Here is a 10,277-nt window from a genome sequence, read left to right as displayed (position 1 = left end):
ATTTTTTTTTTGATGAAGTTAAAGAAATGCTTGCATATGCAAATATTTGACTTCATGACTTCAAAATTATTTATTAATTTTAAATGTACTTAACAATTACAACCATTTGATATACTTGTCTTAGTTAATAGATATATATTAGCGAACATTGAATTAATTTATAATTACACTTTATAGTTTATATAGGGGGCCAACATTATGCCGTGCAACTGTGTGCTGGTGCACACAGAAATGGATTCATAATTTAAATACAGTAGATTCATAATTTTTATATAGTAGATTCATAATTTCTATACTGCAGATTCATAATATATGTACTGTAGATTCATAATTTAAACTGTATAATTATCAAATTATGAACATATAATTCTGTGATTTGTGAATACAGAGTTCAACAATTGGAATATATGAACATCGAAAATTATGAACATAGAGTTCTTTAATTGTGAATATAGAGTTCAATAATTATGAATATGAAGTTCAAAAATTATGGATATATAACTTTATAATTATGAACATATAATCCAGTAATTATGAACATAGAACAGTGTGCACCATGCATGGTGCACATGGTTGTACAACATAATTTGCCGCCAAAGTTTGAATGGGCACTACTCCAAGCTATTCTGAAATGGGTTTTTCTTTTAATAAAAATTATATATTTACAAAAATTTAAAATTATCATTTATTTCAATTAACTCATACAATCTTTTAACGTCTTATATTAAGGGCACTTGTTATTTATTTTGTACTGGGCCTATAAAATGATAGGACCGGGCCTGCTAGTATGCCCATCGCAAATTATGCAGTGGACTCGAGTCCAAAACGACGTCGTTTTCAGGGAAAACACGTCATTTCAGTTATTTTTTTTTTATTTTTTTATTTTTTGATTTTGTCTTGCCTTTAACGCCGTTAACGGCGTTATTTGTTTGTGCCATTATGAATGTACAGTTATGGGATTATGAATGTACAGTTATGAAATTATGAATGTACAGTTATGGAATTATGAATGTAAGTTATAAAATTATGAACACAGAGCTCTGACATTATGAACTTACAATTATGAACATATAGTGATACAATTATGAACATAGAGCTCTAAAATTGTGAACATCGAGCTTTGAAAATTATGATTTTACAGTTATTGCATTATGAATATACAGTTACGGAATTATGAATGTACAGTTATGCAATTATGAATGTACAGTTATGCAATTATGAATGTACAGTTATGAAATTATGAACACAGAGCTCTGACATTATGAACTTACAATATGAACATATAGTGATAAAATTATGAACATAGAGCTCTAAAATTGTGAACATAGAGCTTCGAAAATTATGAAGTTACAGTTATTGAATTATGAATGTACAGTTACGAAATTATGAATGTACAGTTATGGAAGTATGAATGTACAGTTATGGAATTATAAACATAGAGCTCTGACATTATGAACATACAATTATGAACATATAGTAATAAAAGTATGAACATATACTCCTATAACGAAGCAGTCTGAAATTTTTTTTTAAAAAAAAAAGAAGAAGAAGAAGATAACAGTGCCCACTGTTACCCGTGTCCAGCATGCATGCTGGACACGGGTCCATAGCATAACGATTGTTTGCCCATGAGTTAATGCCATATGAGATCGTTCGAATTTGGTAGTTTCAGTATGTTTAGTCATTAACTTTCAAATTAACTAGATGTGGTCCTCCGAGTTTCTAGTTTCTAATTTCTATCGACCGTACTCATTCTGTTACTCTCCGCCATCTGTGTCGTAAAAACTAATGACAAAATAGTCCTTGTAGTCCACACCAGACCATATACGTAGCTTTCCCGGTAGAATAAGCCCTAAAATGATAAAATAAAAGGATAAAACTAGATCCAATTAGCAAAATAGAACACTAATTGTAACCTGCAATAAATAGTAGATGAAACCAATACTTTTAAACTCTTTAAAATAAAGGCTAAAGTGTCATCCCACACCATGAACTATATTGGATTGTTCATGCCGCACCTTGAACTTTCATAAGGTATATTTAGATCCATGTACCATTAAGTTTTTTCATCTAGCATTTTTTGTAGGTTTTCGGGTTACCAGAATGACATGGCAATAGTAATATGCTGATGTGGAAGCTGTTTCATATTTTAGTGGGCCTAAATCCCTAAATTAATCCACGTAATACTTTGTTATTGAAAAGGCGAATTGAATTATAGCTGTTACCGCTGTGTTTTCCGCCATCGTCACGGCGGTTACCATACCGGTCTCTGGTGCATTGATTGTAGCCTCGTTTGTCTTCTCTTGTTGCGGCTTTTCTGAGGCACGGAAAAGCTTCATTCCTCTAATCAGTTATGTTGATGATGATATGATTCTTTTGGCTGTGTATGTGAAGTTACTACTACATAATAAACATACAATTCATATTTTATTATTTTGAAGGTGCAAAACTACAAATTATTGTTCTTCGAGATAGCTCCTTCTGATTCAGGCTTATAATTATATATATAAAATTCGTGAAGCATTGGGAAAAAAAAAAAGTTGAAGCAGAAAAGGAAAAGCAACAGAAGTTGGGCGATGGGCGATGTTGGGAGCCCTTGGATGCGTTTTCCCGGAGTTGTTGTACTGCAACGACGTGAAGTTCGACGAGGCGGTGTGGTCCAAGGCCGGAGCTCAGATCTTCAGCGAGGGAGTTCTTGACTACTTGGGCAACCCAAGCTTGATCCACGCACAGAGCATCTTGGCCATCTGAGCATGCCAAGTTGTGTTGAGAGTTATCGTATTGCCGGCGGACCCCTCGGCGAGATCATCGACCCACTCTACTCCGGTGGCAACTTCAACCCATTGGGCCTCACTGACGACCCAGAGGCTTTCGCCAAGCTCAATGTCAAGAACGATAGACTTGCCATGTTCGGATTCTTCGTTGTTCAGGCCATTGTTACCGAAAAGGGCCCGGCCCATTGGAGAACCTCGCCGACCGAGTTAGTGTGTTCTTTTACTTTTGTGTGATGTATTCAACTTATTTGATCTATTGTCGCTGCATTTCTTATTGTTTTAATTTTGTGGTTCATCCAAACATCACTGTTATGACATAAGTATCTGTATAGTTGATAAAACTTGTTGAAAACAAATTGGGAAATATCAAAACGAATAAGACCCATTTTGCAACTTCAATGTCCAACTGATGATGAGCACAAACTAACTCTGTGTCAATATTCGCGGTCAAGAAGGAGCAGACTTGGGTACTCAACGAACCATATATTTTTCGGTGAGATTATTGCAGGCGACCACCATCAATTCCAGCGCCTCCACGCGAAGAGGGGGCACAACGCTCCTCCTCCCCCCTAGGAAACTCTGTGGAGAGGGCGAGGCGGGTAACAGAAATTGCAGCAATAATGCTATATTACAAAAAGAAAAAAGAAAAAATAATCCATATCAGCATATTATAACCTGTAACCTGCAAAAAATGTTAGATGAAAAAAAAATTAATGGTACATGGATCTAAATATACCTTATGAAAGTTCAAGGTGCGGCATGAACAATCCAATATAATTCATAGTGTGGGATGACACTTTAGCCTAAAATAAAACAATCAACCTCACTAGCTAAGAACTCTAACCCAATATTGCAATTAACATAATCACTAAGTACTAAACATTGTACTTAGCATCATAATCAAGCATTAGGTATTGCAACAAAAATTGAAATTGAAGGAAAGGTAATGAATTACAGTACACCATGCAAGCAAATAAGGAGAAGCAACTGCTAAGCAAATTAAGAAAGGAACCAGAAAGCTGCTGCCGAAATTTAAAATTGCCTTCGCCCAAAAACAAAGCCGCTGCTGGAAGAAATTCAGGGAAAATTGCTTGCCCAGAAACAATTCTTGCTGCCTAAAATTCAAAATCCGGAGACAACAGCGATGCAAGCTAACGTTTCAACCGATCAGTCTCATGTTGATTCAGCACAAAAGGCTGCTGATTTTACAGATCAGAAATTGAGGTTGTGCCATTTCCAAAAACTATCCAGTGCATGGGAGGGTTATTTCACCACTCTACAGTCCCATCTCATTTCATGGTTGTGTCAAATGGTATGGGTCAGTCTTCATCTTTGGAGTCTCACTCATCATCCGACATGGTGGTTCCAACTAACTCATTCAAAGGATGTCCAAGATTAGGGTCCTCTTCACAATTGTTGGCTCGTTAGTTAATCCTTAGAATGCCAACTATGGCTTTTCCATTTGCAATTCTTTTGGCTGGTGAGGCCATTTGATCGTGAGAAATGTTGACTATGTGATGCGCGAGGTTATCAAGCTTGTGGGCAAGCATAATGTTCAGAAAGAGTGTAATGATAAGTCTTATTTTATTACTATTACATTACATAATTTAGATATTAAGAAACTACTAAATCCGGAGTAGTTATTTAACTTATTACTCTTATTTTTCGAATTAGTTTTGGTAGATTTACTGGCTCTATTATATTGTAGTATATGAACTATTTTTCGAATTAGTTTTGGTAGATTTACTGGCTCTATTATATTGTAGTATCTGTTCATATACTTTCTCAACCTACTGAAACACAAAGAACCAATAACACCTCCACTGAGGCTTGAACTCATAATCTTCCAAATGGAAGTCCAACCCGGATACCATTAGACCACATAGTCCTGGTAGATTAATTATTTAGAAATTACTAAATACGGAGTAGTTATTTAACTTATTACTCTTATTTTTCGAATTAGTTTTGGTAGATTAATTATTTAGAAACTATCAAATAATTAATCATTCTTAGTTTAAGAATTTTTGTAATCAGCCATATAAAATGGAGTGTTATTTAGAATAAAGAAGAGAGCAGGAATTCAATCTCAAAAAGGATCTAATATAAGTAAGTTTTGGGTCGGAAACAAGGACGGAGCCAAAGGGGGGGCAGCTGACCCCCTCACTCCACCCCCACCCCCACCCCAAATATAATCTTTGTATGTATATATAGTACATGATTTAGTATTAGTATAAAAAAAATATTAATGTCAATAAGAAATGAGTTGGATTAGTTGGCAGAATACATATTTGATAATAGTAAAGGTCATGGGTTTAAATCTTTGGCATTAACATAGTTTTACAGTTTTGCTGACTCCTTCCCCTATGGCTTCAATACAATCACATTTTAAATACTTTTTTTAATATTTAACACACACACCCAGAGACATATATATATATATATATATATATATATATATATATATATATATATATATATATATATATATATAACATTCTTTTATATTAATAATGAGATGTGTAATTTATAATGTGTTTTCTATTCAAATTATTTTATCAAATTAATTATGTTTCATATTTTGTTATGAATATTTTTATAAAGTTTCGATATGTTTTATTTTTCGCCCATATTCAACAGTATTTACAATTATATTTCTTAGATAATTTATTTATTTTTTAAAGAGTTAATGAACAATTTGGCCCCTCAATTATTAGCGAACTGTCAATGTAACCCCTCAATTGCTTATTCATCGATTTGGTCCCCGAAAACAATTATTTTTAGTCGATTTAGTCCCTCAGACCGTCTTCCGTCGATGGCCGGAGGGTCTAAATCGACTAAAAATAATTATTTTCAGGGACCAAATCGACGGCCGGAAGGACTAAATCGACTAAAAATAATTATTTTCGGGGACAAAATCGATGAATAAGTGATTGAGGGACTACATTGACAGTTCGCTAATAATTGAGGGACCAAATCGTTCATTAACTCTTTTTTAAATTATCTCTTTCGTTTTAATGTTTCGTCTTTACTGGGAAGTTTTTTTGAATCCGTCCCTACTTCTTCGCCCCTCCTCAACCAAATTTCTGGCTCCGTCCCTAGTCAGAAACAAACATAGTGTTTTTTATTTTCCTTTTCCAACTATTATTCTTTTTTCATTTTCCCTTTTTTTTTTTTTTTTTTTTTTTTTTTTTTTTTGAAAACTTCTTCATTTTCCCTATGTTTTTTTTGTTGGTTCTTTTGTAAGAGTTAAATAATAGTCTTTAAGGTACTCACACAAAAGGCATCAACGTTGTCAATATGTCTGAGTGGTTAAGAAGACTGACTTGAAATCTGTTGGGCTTTGCCTGTGTAGGTTCAAACCCTGTTGTCAACGCCATATGAATCCTTTAGCTACCTTCCATATTTTTCTTTGTTTTTGTTGTAACAAAAACCCTCTTTTATGTTTCACTTGGAGTAAGAAACAATGCTGTCGATATGTCTGAGTGGTTAAGGAGACAGACTTGAAATCTGTTGGGCTATATCCGCGCAGGTTCGGACCCTGCTGTCGACGCTATATGAATCTTGTCTTTGACACATTCCCCACCAGCCGCAACAGCAACACTGAAGTGGTGAGGCTAAGGTACGAATCGATTCAGGGAGCGATGTTACAACCCATCTTTCTTAGGTTTCGCTACAGGCTGCCCTCCGTTATCAACTTCTTCTGCAGGCTGAAATGTTTTCTGGTTTTAGTCCTAAGACAGATAGGCTGAATGTTTTGGGGTACATGGTTCTGGTTTTAGCTCCTATGTTTATGTTTTGTGTGTTTAATGTAATCCTGTTTTGGTCTTGGTGGGGATGCCATTAGGAGGCATATTCAAGATCACAGTAACCCTTTCTGTTAAGCTTTTCTTTTTCTGCTCTCTTGTTGTATAAACCTTCTGTTTATGCCAATGTTTCTCATGTCATTTTGTGTAATCATGGTTGTTGATATGTGTCAAGCATCTTACATTCTAACCAAATAAGCTAATAATTTTAGGAAAAATGATAGTTTTGCTCCTAAATTAGAAGAAAACAACACTTTTTGTCCATCGATTATATTGTTGCTAGTCATGAAAGTTGGTAATTTCAGTTATTAACAAAAACAACACTTTTTGGTTATTTCAGTTATTAACGAAAAAATGACCGAAATTGACCAATGTTCACCGTTACGTTTAGGAACACAAGGCAAATTTAGTAACCAAACAAGGTTACAAATTCACTTTTAGTGGGCCACCCTTAGCTTCATAATCAACCGACCAACTTTCATAACCGATATAACCAAAATCGATGATTTTATCAGTTAATATAACTTATTTTTTAAAGTAGTTAAATTTATTTTATTTACTTCACTAATGCTAAAGGACTAAATTATTTAAAAAAAAAAAATCAAACAAACAAACAATATCTTAGTATTTATTTTTGAAAATAAAAGGCTAATTCATTAATCATAAGCAGAAATGTTTACAATACAAATCGTTAGAATGACAATGCATTCTTTACCGTCAGACATAGAAACAAATTTCCTAGCAATGTTATAGAAAACTTGGATCGCAGACTGTTTTACAAATTTGAAGCCGAAGTTGTTGGATGAAGTAGGTGCTTTTTCACAGATCTGGTCAAACATAGCCAAACCTGAGTCTGGTGACACCATTTTATCATTCCACGCTTAGGAGAACTCGCCAAAGAAACGGGAAGAAAACCTGCCAAAGAGACGAGAGGGAAACACTCGCCAGAGAGACGAGAGAAAACAAACTAGTCAAAGGAACAAAGGGATAACGTAGAACCAAAAGAAAACAACATAAACGGAAAAGATGGTAGAAAACATGTCAGATCTGTAGAGTCTCTGAAGCTTTCTCTAAAAAACAATCGGAGATGATCTGAGTTCTAACACTTAATGTTCTCAAGTACAATAGTAGTTTAATGAGATATAGATGGATTATATTTATACAATATATGGTTAACAAATGCAATGCAATCTAATAAGTCAGTAAAATTAATGTGATAGACTCTGGACTTGCAAAATGTAAATGGAATGAGGTTAGATTTTTTATTTCTTTAGATTAATCTTCGGTTTTCAGTCGGCTTTCGATTTTCTCTTGAAAAACTGATAACCGACCGAAAAATCAAAATGACCAATTTTTTTTTCTTTTACCTTAATAACCGAAATCGAAATATCAGACAGTTCAATTTTAGGTCGGTCCAGGTTTTTTGCTCACCCTGTGGTGAGCTGTCGTAGGCTCCCAAATTAAAACCTTACAAACGTAGTAGCGGGAGTAAGGATCGATCCCACGAGGATTAACTAGTTTAACTTTTGTGCTCAAGAAAATAATGGGGGGTTTGGAAAATAACGAGAATAAAGATTAAGTAAAAGATAATTTAAATAAACAAGAGATTAAATAAATCGAATAAAGCAATGAAACTAATATATTGAAAGCACTTATAATAGAAAACCTTGGTTAGTAAAGATCCACCACCGAAATTTAACACTGATCATTGATTAGTAAAGTAATTAATATGCAATTGAATATTTGTCGTGAAATTATTTCATTTCCGTTTTCCCTTAGTTGTAGGTAACTAAAGCACACGCGGTTTAATTACCCCTAACTACTAAATAACCTAAGACAAGCGCTATAGATTTAATTTAATAGCAGCAATAGGAACTAGGACAACCGATAAACTAAATAACACAAGCACAAGCGGTTGCATTTAATTTAGGAAAATATTCTTCCCGAGTCCAATTATCACTAAGCCGTCAATAATTAACCCAGTTGCTACTGAATATTAGAATAATTTGTAGCACAACATTATCTAGTAGGCCTCCCTAGCAATTAAATGATACAACTATTCAAATAACTTAGAAGAATATTTAATACCCAAATGCATAAAAATTATATAATAAAAATAAATAAATAATCTTACAGCATAATCAATTCCGGGGCTTCAATTCACTAAACCAAGCTAAAGAAATTAGCAATGAATGGACATTGATAACAGCTTTACAGAATAATCGAGAGGGGAAGAATGAACTGATGCCCTTACAAAGAACAATACTAGGCCTATTTATACTTAAATGTTGAGAAATTAGTGCGGCATGTAAGAGGGGAACGTGTGATGTAACAAATGGTGCGGCGAAGACTTGATCAATTCCTCATGTACGTTGCTTGACCTGTAGGAATTAAGAAACAAAAGCAATGTTGATTATTATCCTTATCAAAAGTGGTACAAACACAAGAACTAATACTTTAAATTTATATTAAATTAAAAGTAAAGTGTTTAATTTGCTAATGACTTGTTTGGCTCAAAACATATTATTACTAAATATTATTATACCACTTAATTAAGTAATTAATTATTAAACTCTAAAAAGAAATAATTACTATATAATTATAAATAACTAATGCAAAAATATTATAGAGATGTACATAAAATATGAGTGTAAAATATGTCTATCAAATTCCCCCACACTAGAACATTTGCTTGTTCCCAAGCAAAAATATTATTTGCGAAGTAAATAAAAATGAAATTCCCAAAACTCATAACATATCATGAACAACAATCTGAAGCATCCTGCAATTAATAAGTTAGCATCCCTATTTGAAAATGTAGAGAACTAAATAAGTAAGCCCTCACAGGAATATCACTCATCACTCAAGTGTTTGATGGGTATAAATTTCACTCATATTCATTCCTATAAAATTGCTCTACCATAGGCTTGCATATCTTCTCAATCACCACTACAAGAGTCATGCATGACACAAATCATAAGGACTTTCCACAGGTTGTAATGGGGCTAGGGTTAAGGTAGGGAATATTTAGGAAAGAAGCTTAAACAAAAGCTTCAAACTAGAGGAGCAAATAAATACAAGTAATCCAACACCCTCAATTTCCAATAAAAAACACATTCTATTGAGATTTCAATATGACTATCATTCTTAAAAATATAGAATTCTTCCTCACTATTACAAGAATTTCCCCTTACTTCATTTATTTAGAAGTAACTTCAACTCAAAATCAATTGCTGATTCTTTCTCATTTTCTCATAAATTTTCAGCAATATTTTTCTTTTTCAAACATATATTCTCCATTTTTCCATTTTTCCATTTTTTCAATTTCCATATTTTTTTGGAATCATGAATTGTCTTCATTTTCTTTTTCATAGAAGACCAGTGACAAATCGGCAATGAAGATACAACCCACCTCATTCTCCATCATATTAACACAAGAAAGTGACCTCCCCCACACTTCTTCCTCACAACCTCACGTAGATTACACGAATAATTCAAAATTTGCTCCACTAGTTATTCAGCTGGGTGAAGGCATTATTTTTAGATATAAAAGGCTTGTAATGTGGTTCAAAAAAAAGAAAAGAATGGCCATAAAGCTCAAAGTGGTTAACAAGGGGAAATAAATCATAGGACAAACCGGTTATTTGGCTAGTGAGGCTCAAGAACAAATAATGGCCTTAATCACACTTGAATCATGCAT

The 10,277-nt window shown here is 33.6% G+C and overlaps 1 protein-coding gene and 1 non-coding gene across 2 annotated transcripts in view; both read left to right on the top strand.

The window, feature by feature from the left end:
• Positions 1–6,731, top strand: part of LOC109166687 (FT-interacting protein 1) — a 19,451-nt gene extending 12,720 nt beyond the window's left edge. Inside the window, exon 3 of the mRNA XM_019315576.1 lies at positions 6,519–6,731. The gene's annotated coding sequence lies outside the window, so the exon portion shown is untranslated. The remainder of the gene's footprint in view (positions 1–6,518) is intronic.
• Positions 6,243–6,324, top strand: TRNAS-UGA. The gene has a single exon. It is a non-coding gene; the product is annotated as a tRNA-Ser (tRNA).
• Positions 6,732–10,277: the final 3,546 nt, after the last annotated feature.

Source organism: Ipomoea nil, unplaced genomic scaffold (genome assembly GCF_001879475.1).
Source record: "Ipomoea nil cultivar Tokyo-kokei standard unplaced genomic scaffold, Asagao_1.1 scaffold3104, whole genome shotgun sequence".
Lineage (NCBI taxonomy): Eukaryota > Viridiplantae > Streptophyta > Magnoliopsida > Solanales > Convolvulaceae > Ipomoea > Ipomoea nil.
Note: the sequence above shows the minus strand (reverse complement) of the source record. Positions and strands in the feature narration are given on the sequence as shown.